At 40.7% G+C, this 12945-nt stretch overlaps 1 long non-coding RNA gene across 1 annotated transcript in view; it reads left to right on the forward strand.

Annotated features, from left to right (window-relative positions):
* Positions 1-480: 480 nt before the first annotated feature.
* Positions 481-12945, forward strand: part of LOC113014212 (uncharacterized) — a 34314-nt gene continuing 21849 nt past the window's right edge. Inside the window, exons 1-2 of the long non-coding RNA XR_003270942.1 lie at positions 481-687; positions 7235-7292. This is a non-coding gene — a long non-coding RNA (uncharacterized LOC113014212). The remainder of the gene's footprint in view (positions 688-7234; positions 7293-12945) is intronic.

A 12945-nucleotide genomic window follows, 5' to 3' on the forward strand; every position in this document is an offset into this window, starting at 1 on the left:
ATACTTGGCACACAAACAAGTTAAGTATCGATTTGTTTTGCTACCTTGCTCTAGGAAAGAAAGCAGGCGTTTCATGCAAAAATATTGTACTGTTAATCAGCCCTGCATATTTTCTCAGCTTGGGAAACACAAGAAAACTTGTGATTCAGCTGTTAGTCTCTGAGCATCACTGCTGGAGCAGTTTGGGGTTAAATGTCTTGTGGAAAGAACACATGGATGATAGTTGCTGGGGGCATTATTCAGTCTGTGTCAACATGCAGACATTTGCAAACACACACACACACACACACACACACACACACACACACACTATGTTTACATACACGTTTCTGGAAAAGCAGGGTGCTCGGCAGCTCTCTCTGAAAGAAAGACAAGTGATGCAATGTTTTGCTCGTCACAGTCCTAGTTGACTGCTGTCTCTGTGTGTGTGTGTGTGTGTGTGTGTGTGTGTGCTATTGCAGGCAGGGTGGGGTAGGTGGGTGGGTTTGCAAGTGACAGGCCGAGATGGTAAGGGAGATAAATAGTCACACTGAGGGAAGCGATAATGGACTTTTCTTGTCTGCGCTGTGTTGGCGTCTGCAGATGGTGAAGCAAGAGCAATGACAGACATGCTGATGTGTTTAACTTCTCTGGCTTGGAAAGTGAGAAAGGAGGAGAGACAGTGGCAGCAGACAGCGAGGATGGGGGGTGAGTAGAGAGGAAAAGATGCTGATGCTCTTTAACTCCTTTCCACATTGCCATTGGCAACAAGACCTCCGTCGACGCTCTGACAGATGCATGGTAATGAATCCGGCTTTAGGTGAAACCCGTCGCCGCCTTTTCCTCACACGCTCACAGTCTGTCCCTCTCTTCTTTTTCTCGCTTTCTTTTTCCCTTCTCTTTCTGTCACACACATGCACACACCTATCTTTCCACCCTTATCGCCACCAGACTTGAATTAAAGGGTTCACACTATTCACAGACGCAGACATTTTCTCACGTACCTCTGCTGGTATCTACCCATGCAAATGGTTTCATTTTTGCCCCCAGGTTTTGAGATGTCACTAATACAATGGTGCTGAAAGGAAAGCGTAACTTTATTTGTGGTGTTCACAACACATGACAGATGAACTATTTTCCATGAATAAAAAAGAAAGAAAGAAAGAAACCTAACAATGCATGACTTACTTAGCAAGCACGTTAGCTTAGCCTCATTGCTAAGAGCAAAATAAGTTCCTCTGGAAAAGAATGATTTAGTCCATGCAGCAGCTATCCTTTTGGATTTCAAGGATTAATCCGGTCTTTAAGTGATGACGTGACGAATTCTGCTTCTGGGCCCAAAGTAGTGTGCATTTAATAAGGCTGTTGTGTTTTTAACACGTTTTAATGCTTTGTATCTTGTTCTATTTAATCTCAACAAGCCTCTAAAAACAGTCAGTGATCAATTTCGGCTTCTCTCAGTTTTTATTACTGCTAATCATTTTAAAGCTCAGTTTTTAAACCCTTCCGATGTAACTACAGCCAGCCCGTGCAGCAGTATATTAATGACTAACCTCGTATTGTGGATGGATTATCTTGGTGGTTCTCCTGACTGAAGTTTGGTCCGTTTACAGCATCCTGCCATGCAATTGCATTTGCCCCTAACCATTGGGAACCCTCACATTAACTTTTATCGAGTGGAAAAAAGTCCTCTGTTCATTAGCGTTCGTCCTCCAGCTTTACTGTTTATGTTATGCTAACATAGTTTAGCACATTATTATTTACAAGCTAGCCAAATTTCAGTAACCCTACACATGTCACTGCTGTTTACTTTATCTTCATTTATGTTGGAAGTGATAGCTGTATGTTTTAATTTGTTTCATAAATCTCTCAGTCAGAACATCCTATATTATATTTAGATGGAAGCTAGTGAGCTAACTCCCTGCTAACTTCTAACTCCGTTAAATATCATAAATTTCGTTTTCATGGATGCCTGGACGTTAAACTTAATTGTTACACCTGGTAGAGCAGCTACATTTCATAGGAAGTAATGAGTGCGTGTGTTTGAGCAAAATAAAGGCTGACTACAACTTTATTTTTATATTCATGCTTATTTACTGTGAGTAGGCCTACTGGGACCAGGCCTTCACATGACCATAAAGACTATGTGTATGACAGAAATCATTACTTCAAGTTGGTTCTACATGTTATTGAATCATGGAGATCAATATGATTATTTTTCACATAACTGTGCAGAGTGCAATACTACAAAATTACATCTTCTTTAAAAAAGACATAACATTTTTGTGTACTGGGGAGCATTAGCGCTTCACACTTTGTAACTGTAAACTGCAGTAAAGCTAGAAATCTTTAAAAACAAAGCACATGATTAGATATTGCTAGGCAAGAATGCATGAAAATGGGTTCTGTGTGTTACAGAAAGTCCTGCAGATTTGAACCAAGATCCTGTTAGCAACAGACTCAAGAGAGTGAAAGCAGAGCAAGTGAGAAAGGGAGAGTCTCGGTTGTCTGATCTATTGGTCACTTCATCTTCTAACCGGTTTTCCTACGCTGTGCAGTTCGTTTGTCACTGCCGGCACAGGCTCATGTCTCACTTTCATGAAGAATTGTGTTTGCGAGTGTGCGCGCAGCAGTGCGTGCTGCTACAGCCGAGACAGAGACAGATGGGCTGACTCCCACTGGTTACATGTGTTTGCTCTCCGTCAGAACGCTCTGCCAAGAGGTCTGGACCCGAATGCCTCTGAGGGAAATATGCTCTCAAAGTGTCTGCCGGGTTTCTAGTTCAAAACCCTTACCTGAAACCGGCATGCAGGGGTTACAGCGGCTGTATGTCAGCGAGGTTAGGGAATAGTAGAGTTTGTGTCACTTAACGATGGCACGCAAACTCACAGCACTTGGTGAAGCGCTTAAATAGCACACCTGTCCGCCCTTTGCTAATCCTGGCTTCCTGGTGTTTGCCCATCATCCCTCTCACCTGTCCATCAAAAACTATACAGTGACCTAAATGTGCTGACAGCCCATTCAGGAGGCAATGACATCAGTATCAAGAGAAGACGGGGGAAAATAAATAAATAAATAAAACAGCCTTTTTGAAATCCCTGAGCTGCAGCAGTGCAAGTAGAACTTTTTGTCCCAGTTTGGCCGTTGACATTTTCCTGTTTTTTTATTTTTTCCTCCCCCTTCTGGCATCAGCAGAGGATTTATGATGAACAAAGGGAGTGAACACTGGATAAAAGCGCTAAACTGGCCTGCAGAGCCACTGTCTGGAGGGGGAAATAGCTTTGTGTGATGGGAGTTTTGTTCTAAGCCCTGCGGCCGGAGCTCAGTTTAACATCTGCTTCTGTCACACTCGGGGACGAGGTGCAGAACACTGTGGCACATTAAAGTACAGCCCAGTGCGCGCACACACACAAACACACATATAGTCTTTATGGTCATGTGAAGGCCTAGTCCCAGTACTCACAGTAAATAAGCATGAATATAAAAATAAAGTTGTAGTCAGCCTTTATTTTGCTCAAACACACGCACTCAATACTTCCTATGAAATGTTTGTCTAACCCTGGTAGCTGAGAGTAATCTACTTTAACTAGTGATGCAGAGTGTAAATAAAAGTGTGGTTAAACACCTCACCTACTATCAGTTTGACTAAGAGCAAGAACAGCTTTAAAAGACTACAAACTGGAACTCTTGCACAGGTTTGATTACCTCAAAAATGCAGTGAAAACAGTATGACGAGAGGTTCAAAGGGTGTTAGAAAAGACAAAAACCTGAAAGGCTATCTTCTTCTTCTTTACCACACGCGATGCGAGCATGCTTCAAAGCTGCGTATCTTTTCTCAGACAGAACGCCATTACTCCGACCTCGCATCTGGACACTTTGTTTTACCAAGGTGACAAGTGTGAAGTGTTATAAATTCAGTTATCTTGCATGTCTTTGCGTCAGCTCAGACAAATGCTGAATGTTTTGTGGAGCTGGACTCGAGCTTTTGTGTTCAGAAAAAAATAATAATGAGGGTGTTTAAGCGGAAAGACCTACACTCAGTTCAGTTCCTGTAATACAGAGCGTGAATCACTTCACAATCTATGACGTATGAGGACAGGAGCATGCCGGCCTCCACATTATCTCCACATGAACTCTATGAACTTTGCTTCAAGGATTTTAACAGATTACCCATGCCCATGCTCACCTGACCAAGCATATCTCTCTGTCAGGCAGTGTGACGCACATTTGCACTACAATCCTTTGACAATGGATCACGAAATAGGATAAAACTGGAAGAGCGATGTCCAACTTTTGAGGAGCATTGATTACTTCTAATTTCTTAACAAAAGGCCCCGTTATGCCCACCTTGCATACAACAAAATTGTCACGTCTAATGTCGCGAGCCGCCATTTCTACCAGTCATGCACCTCCTGCAAACACACAAGCATTTGACTGTGTTGGTTTTTGTTGACATTTTAATGACACATCAGTGCAGAAGCTCAGAGAGTGACATATTATATAGAGAAAGATGTTGCAACAGTTTGAAAACATTCAACTTATAAATATAACTAAAAAATAATTAGCATTTAACATTAATGGTGCCTTTGCATAAATAAAGCTAAAAAAAACCCAACAAATCTGGACTTCTTATCGTCCCGTATCGGCACTGATCCAGAGGTTTTGTCTAGTCTTAATAACCACAAGTCCAGAACACATTCCCTCAGGTCTCAGCACTAACCCGTGTACTACCAATAACTGAAAGCAAAAAAAAAGAAAAAAAAAGAATGTATTGAGTGCTTTTTAAAAATTTAAACAGTAAAACCCCCAAAATCTGAGGGTAACATGAATATTTCTTCTCACCTAATACTTTTGTATTTGTTGAACACAGTCTGCCTGCAGAAAAGTCTTGACAAAATGGCGCGTTTGTGTACTTGTTAGTGTTGGGAAAAGTACGCATCGTTATTTTGAGGTATGCTAATTAGCCCTAGATGGTAAATCAGTATAGTTAATCCCTATAGGCAGAGACCTGGACTTTTACTGTACCCCTGTGTCTGAGAGTGTGTGTCGCTGACCAGAAACAAATCATAGCAGTGTTTTTTTTTGTTGAGGAATGCAAAGGGGAACTCTACCTGTTCTGATAAAAAAATTATGTTTTCACTGCAAACAGGAATGGTACAGATGGCAGCGTAGATGATGTCTCAGTAAACAGAAAACAGAGACCGATCGGTCGCCAGAGTGGAAACAAGCAGGTGGGCAGCGGATTTAATCACTTCCAGGACCATCTTTGTGTGTGTGTGTGTGTGTGTGTGTGTGTGTGTGTGTGTGTGTGCATCTTTCCGCATCTGTCAATTAAGCTCGAAAACCTGCAAGGTGAGCAAATGAGGAGAACCTGGGTAACGGTGGTTTCCGTGGCAACTGCTGCACTTTAAAACACTTTCCCCACCCCCCGCCATACCCGTTTCACCTTTTTTTTTTTTGCCTGCGGTGATGGTTTCCACACTGCGCAGCCAAAAAAGATTTCCTGCTAAGTGGTAACAAAGAACTGCAGGGAAGAAACCTGATGCACGGCGCAGGAGCCGTGGAGATGACAGCAGTGACAAGCTATTCCTGTCAGCAAAGCCCCCTTCATGGATCTACGAGCCGGGCGGGAGAAAGAGAGAGGTGGAGGGGGAGAGGCAAAAAAAAAATGTTGCGCGTGACAGGCAGATCCATCAGCAACCTCAATAACGGGCTCGTCAGCGATCGTGTTCAAGTCACAAACCGCCCCTCTCCCCCTCCTCTTCCCTGTTAAGCCGCATCCATTTATTGCAACAAATGATTATATGGTTACTTTAACTGCCGGGCTCTGAAGGCAAAAAAATAAATAAAAAATCAATGCAAACATGTTTGAGGTTCACCGCCAGTATAAATGCCCTCTTTGGCTCAGTGGGCACATTTTGAGAATATTTCTCGTGCTCTGCTCAGATGAAATGTAACATGTTATTTCCTCGACTCCTTGACCTGCGTGTCATTCGTCAGCTGGTTGTGTATGCAGGATGCATTCAGGCGTGCACGTGTGCGCGCAGATGGCGCTGCAGGCAATTAGAAAAAGGAGAGTGGAAAGGGAGCCATTAGTGAGCAATTACCTCTGATTGCTTCAACATTGTTTTGGTGGGCTGCAGCACACTGTGAAATAGCCAAATGTTGCATTGTGGGCCTTCTCTCCTGCTCTGGCTCTTCCACTGCCGCCGCTGCTGCTCTCAACCACACAGCTGCAGCCGGAGCAGCCGGCCAGACACCGAAAATGTCTGCTGTTGTCATTGTGCTTTTCCTCGGATCACTTTGTTGATCTCTGCCTTGGCTCTCTGCTCTGTCTCTGCTGTTGCTCTTGCTCAATATTTGCCTGATCCAATATTGCTGCCTCTCTTTTTCGCTTCCCAATGTGTCTACTTTTTCACTTAACTCCACTTCAGCGAGTCTATTTTCCCACCACTGCCTATTTCACTTCCTCGTTACGTCCCTGACACACAGCCTTTCTCATGAATCCTCCTTAATTTCTTTTCTTTTAAACCTTTTCCATTATTGCTTCTTTTTTAGTAACTCGTTTGTTTTGAATAAAGGCATTGTTAGAACTGAATACCTTGCCTTTTGGTCCTGTTTTGGTTGGCCCACGCATTTCTTAACTGCAGTTTGAAACACTGACATTAGCATTTTGGTTACTGCGAAGTTTATGGGTGTGACACATGTACATGCTAATAAGTGCTAAGTAACAGACTCCTAAGATAGTAGTATTTCGCTCACTAAAAAAGAAGTAAAACATTACTGGATGGTCTGAGCTACACATATAGCTTCATATTGTGTCCTGTGATTGCATAAAAATTCCAAAAGGCACAAACAACAGGGCCAGCTACATGTCTTGAATTAGCTGAGGGTTAGCGCTAGCAAACAGCTGTTGGTTACAGCTGCGCGTGTCGACCGTCTCCAAATGGAAGCTTTATAAATATTTTTACACACCATGCAGTTGTTTAAAAAAATGATGGGCATTTTAACATAGCAACCTGTGGAATGTTACACACTTTTTCAAGTGGCTAATCCAGAAACTGCATTTGTGCGTTAGCTTCATGTTCAAATTAAGGGTTGCTACTTCAATCTATACACAATGTTTTATGATCAGTATATCTGAATGTTATGCAGCACTGCCTGAGACAAATTAAATTTTTGGATGGATAATTTAGAAAACATTGTGTTTTCTGTTTATTTTTATTTTTTTGCTAAACTGTGCTGATGTTTTCAGGGACACGTGCCTGCACTCTCTGTATTTGAAAACTCAGAAAGATGACATTGAGAAACAGGTAAGCACATCTCAGAAGAACAATTTTTTTTCAGCAGAGTGATGCTAGTGTGTGTCGGGTGTATTGCTGCCTACATGAGACAGAAGCAATATTTTAACATTTTGGAAAGCACTGGCTAAGAATTTGCTAAAGTCTTTACTATCTTTATAACTGATGCACAGGTAAATGCTCTCACAGAAAGGTTTTGTTGTCATCAGCTACATTTGCACGCTGTCACAGAGCAGAAGGCTGTCAACACAGATCAGACCTTGTTAGAGCGCATTTGCAGACTGTCAAATGACAACAGATTGTACACAATCTATCACGGCCTACTGTCTAACACCTATAAACTGTTTTGGATTGATATTTGATCCTTTGCATGTAGAAATATTTTGCTGACCAAAAACAGAAACCTAGAATTGCAACTCACAGTTTAAGCCACATGGACAAAAGCATGATTGCTGCTGTGTTGCATCACCTCTTCTTTTAATAACATTATGCAGGTACTTGGAAAAGAGAAAACCAATTGGTGTAATTGGAAGGGAAGGGTTTTTTCATTCTTCCCCAACGGTGGATTTCAGCTGTTACGATATTGTCTGTCTTAGAATGAACCAAATGCAGGAGACGGATTTATATGTTGCTTCAAAACTTGTAATTATCATTTAACATTAATGGTGCCTTTGCAGATGTGCAAGTGAAACCTCAGTCACACAGGCCTAGAGACTTCCGCTTGTTAGAGAAAAATGTGTTTCCCCGACCATTTGGCAGGTGGTTGCTACTTGTTGCTAGGTGAAATTGGTCACAAAGGGGGTACTGCACTAAAAACCTCCTTGTGATTGCTTTGTTTCCTAGCTGATTGCTGCAGTTGCCCGTTGATTGGTTGGACAATGGTTATCTGCAGACACTTGATACCTAACCACTGAGCAGCAGAGATGGGCAGTACTGTAATCTGATTACTTTTTTCAGGTAATGAGTAAAGTAAGGGATTACTATTGCAAAAACGGTAATTAGATTACCGTTACTTTCCCTTAGGAACGCTGCGTTACTGCGTTACTAAAACCGTGATTTTTTGCGAGAATGTCTGATGACAGTGACGTAAGCGAGTCCGACGTGTGTGACAACAGCTGTGTGCAGATCAACAATGGATCATATATCGATTGTGGGCGAGAGTATGAGCGTGCAGCATTTAAAGCGTGGAAGTACTGACCTTACTTTAAGTTTGATTCCATAAAAAGTGACAAAAACATTAGTGTCCGTTGTGCGTGGGAAGAAAACTTCTTTTTACAGCGAAAAAAACCCCTAAACAAGCACTGAGTGCGCAACGACGTAATGGGAAATTCACAGAGAAACTTGCGGATTCTTCAACTGACCGTGGCACACCTGCACCAGGGTAAACCTCCGTCTACCGCAGTCCTGCTTTACAGGTGAAAATAGAGCAAAAGGACCGCTAGTCTTTGACTTTATTTATTTTCTGCTGTGTTTTACTAGCATCTATTTGAAAGACTGAGTGTAAACACACAAAAATAAATGTTGGAATGTGCAGAAAACAAGTTTAAATGTTAAAAAAAATTCTTCCAGTCGGAGAATGTTGCATATAATTAAATTTAAATTTTAAAGTTAAAAGATTAAAACTGATAAAACAAGTTTAAAAAAGAGACTTTTCCATTTGATTACATTTTATATGATGGATTATGCAGAAAAAGTAGAATTGGGTTGAAAGGTCTATCGCTTTATTCAGGTTGTAAATTGTGTTTTTAAAAAGTAACTAAGTAACTAAGTAATTAATTACTTTTGAAAATAAGTAATCAGTAAAGTAACGGGATTACTTTTTTGGGGAAGTAATCGGTATTTAGTTACTGATTACTTTTTTCAAGTAACTTGACCAACACTGCTGAGCAGTAGTTAAGCATGAAAAGGTGTGACTCAAATATATATGCAGGTGGCTGTGGCTATGAAGGTAGAGCAGCTTATCTATTAATCAGAATCTTGGTGTTATCATCAAGAGATAAAGGCCACTCATGATCTCACAATAATGTTATACATCATACAACCAAGACAAATGCACAACTTCTGGAAAACTGCCGCAATTTTTGTAATTTTCAGTTTGTGAAAAAAGAAACATCAAAGTTTAAGTGATATTATGAATATTGTCTTAGATTACAGAATTTAAACTGGAATTGGAGTGGCCAAACGAAATTATTGGATTAACAGTACCTAACCGTAACCTTAGTTTCAAGACTTCAAATGTATTTTGAACGTACACTCAAAAGCTGTTTCATGGACCAGTGTGGGGTTTTGTTACTTCCTCATAGTTCAGGTTGATACAGTATTTTAACAAGTGGGGCATTAAAAATGTTAAAGGCATTGAAAACGGTCTTTCTTAGGCTGCAATTATTTTTTTTAAATAAATCCACCAGAGAGACTGGAGGGACATTAGAAGTAACAGAACAAACAGTTTGGTACAGTTTGGAAAAAAAATGCAATCACCAGCTGGACATCCACAGAAGAAAAAAGGGGTGGAATAATCACAGGATCCTTTACAAACAAAACCAAAGTCTATAATCAGCCTCAAAAACAGAAAGGCCAGATTTGTAGTTGAATGACTTTAAATGTAATCTTTACAATAGTTAATTTTATTATTTGCAGAATGAGAAGCCACCCCTCTCAGAACATCTAGATATACCTCAGATGTATATGAATGAAAGATGTGCAAGGGCCATTAGAATCTTAATTACAAAAGCTGGTCAGGGTGTAAAAGATTGCTTTCATCACGACAGAGCTTGGATCAATAGTACTCTTGTGAAGTGAGGGGTTAGCCAGCAGACCTCAGTATGATAAACTGTAGAAATATATGAAATCACAGAAACTCTTATTGGAAAAAAAGATTAATATTGAAGGGGTGTAATTTAACTGGTTTTGTTATATTCAAAGGTGTTATTTTTAAAAGTTATTGATAGCCTGAGAACATTTCATTCTGGGTACATCCTCGAAATTTGCACTTAACGTTTAAATTTGAGTGTTATTTCAGCAGTAGTGTTATTTCAGGAAGTTTTAACGGTAGATCCCAGTGCATGTGTGTCAGGGACAAATCTTTTGACAGAGCAAGAGCTGAAGATGATGACAGGGAGGGGGGTCTCAGCACTTAGGGTAAATTTAGGATGCTTAACAAGAAGCTGCCTTCCTGCTTTCTCTTATTCTCTGCTTCTATTTCTGTCTTTTTTTCTCCCTCTTCTTTCTTCTTCTCTTTCACGCACTTCATATCTCCATCACACCAGGTCCCCTTCTGTCTCCTTCAGAGTCGGTTGCTTCTCAGCGGGGTGGGAGTAAAGTGTTGATTGGTACCATGCTGGCAAATGGCGGGAGATTGGAGGTAGCCCGCTGATGCGAGCTCATGTTGAGCCCACACCCCCTTTCGGCCTGGTCTGGCAGGAAAAAAAAAAGAGATGAAGCGATGGCAGGGGGCTGGCGGACCAAAATAAAAACAAAATGAAATAGCACTGAGTGAGAGAGGCACTTTCAGGGCTTCTTTACTGATGCTACAGCTACAAATAGGCATGACTTTACATGTCAGTGCTTTCCCAAGACTATAGGCTGTTATTTTGTTGCCAGTTGTTATTTTGTTACTTTTGACTAATGCACTGGATTGCATTTAGAGTTTTTTTTTTTTTTTTTACCTTAGTCTTGTATTTGGGGATGCTTCAGCAGTGATGAATTATGACCAGTGTTGGGTAAGTTACTTTAAATTAGTAACTTAGTTACATTACTAGTTACTTCTATCAAAAGTAACTCAGTTACTTCAAGTTACTTGTTACTTTCAGAGTAACTAGTTATTAGGGAAAGTAACTTTGGTTTTACTCAGAATTCTCTTGTTAATGTGTTGCTTCCGTAACTGGATACCCAGCAAGATTGCCAGTCTTCTAGCTTGCTTACTTGCCACAAGTGCACTGTGCCACCTACCAATAGAAAGGAAAAAATAATGTATTTCCACGAGAGAAATCCCACACCTGAATCTATCCTAGCCTGCTTTTTACATCCAACACAAAAACTGCAGTCGTGGTGCTTTCGATTGTACTCAGAACTCGGAAATTCTGCCTTCTGAATAGGAAGATGTAGGTAACACCAGACTGAAGATGAGCTGCATACAGAGCTGGACTGGGACAAAAAAATCGTCCTGGGCATTATAGGAAAAATCATAAAGCCTTTGAATGAAAATAAACACTGTTGTGACAGTGATGTACACTGTTTTGATGGTATATATGTATCAATCTATCAATTGTTTGTTGCAAGACTCAGATAATTATTTTTTTAAAAGTGAGACATTTTAAATGAGAATAAGAAAGTATTTCCTTGTGCCCCCCTTTCCCTTTTAATGCCCTACGTGGACCCCTGGCAACACTTTGCTAGACCCGCTCCTGCACAGTTACCAGCTGTCAGCTACTTAGAAAAGGATCCTGGTGTTATTTGTCTCTCAGAAACAGTTCATAACTTCCCTTCAACTCATTCATGTTAACTAAAAGTTAAACCTGTTTCTCCATCACAGCTCTGATGATTCAGTAAGGACATCTCCTGGTTTTATCTTCATGTTTCCCTCTCACCAGATAACCAAACCGATATCATGACCAGCAGGTTTACAGCTGTGGCTCCGGCAAACATCAGCTGATACTAGAGATTAATATTAAATAAATTCTAACAACAGCTGATCAAGCTTAAACGTGCTGCTGTTGTTTACCGTGACATCCGCTGGTTTCCTCTTTCTGGCGCAAAGTGGACGATAAAAAAACAAGAGAGAAAAGCCGATCAGCTGATCATTGATCAGTTTCATGATTGAAGTAGAAACAGGAGAGGGAGGGTGAGAGGATGAGAGAAGAAGAGGCAGCTGTGCAGCGTAAACACAGAATAACTCCAGCTTTGTGTCTTTTTCATTCTAGCTGAAGTCCGGGACAAACTGTGTTCCTTTTCACCTCAATACGAAACGCATGATATTTTCTCTGAATACGAGACGATTCCGTTTTTTACAGGATGGTTGGCAACTCTAATAATTAACCTTATGAACAAAATAAAGTTCAACATCAGTAACATAGCACCCACCCAGCTGTATGGAAACTCCGTCATGCTAGCTAGCACGCAGTACGAAAAAGTCAGCATAACGAAAATAAACTCCATCTAAACTTGGTTCATATCTGACCCAGATGGACTGCAGGTTATAACTTCTTACCTGAAGTTCAGTTCACCTGACACTCTCGGACCAGCGGCTGCTTCGGGTCTCTCCTCTTGCCTCCCTTTTCCTTCATCCACCTGCTGGCCTCCACCACTTGCTAATGTTATAAGATAAGATAAGATAAGATAAGATAACCTTTATTAGTCCCACACGTGGGAAATTTGTTTTGTCACAGCAGGAAGTGGACAGTGCAAAAGTTACAGTACACAACTGTACAGAATAGAATAAAATAAAATACTATATACAGTAGAATAAAATAAAATAAATATACAATAAGATAAAAATAGAATACAAATACAAATACTATATACAACTGAGTAAAAATACAACGATGACAGAAAGGATTATTGCACTTAGTATTATTGTATGGATGTGTGTGCTTGATCAGTTAAAGTCTTTATTATGGAGTCTGACAGCAGTGGGGAGGAAAGACCTGCGAAATCTCTCCGTCCCACA

This window comes from Astatotilapia calliptera, chromosome 22, assembly GCF_900246225.1.
Source record: "Astatotilapia calliptera chromosome 22, fAstCal1.2, whole genome shotgun sequence".
Taxonomy (NCBI): Eukaryota; Metazoa; Chordata; class Actinopteri; order Cichliformes; family Cichlidae; genus Astatotilapia; species Astatotilapia calliptera.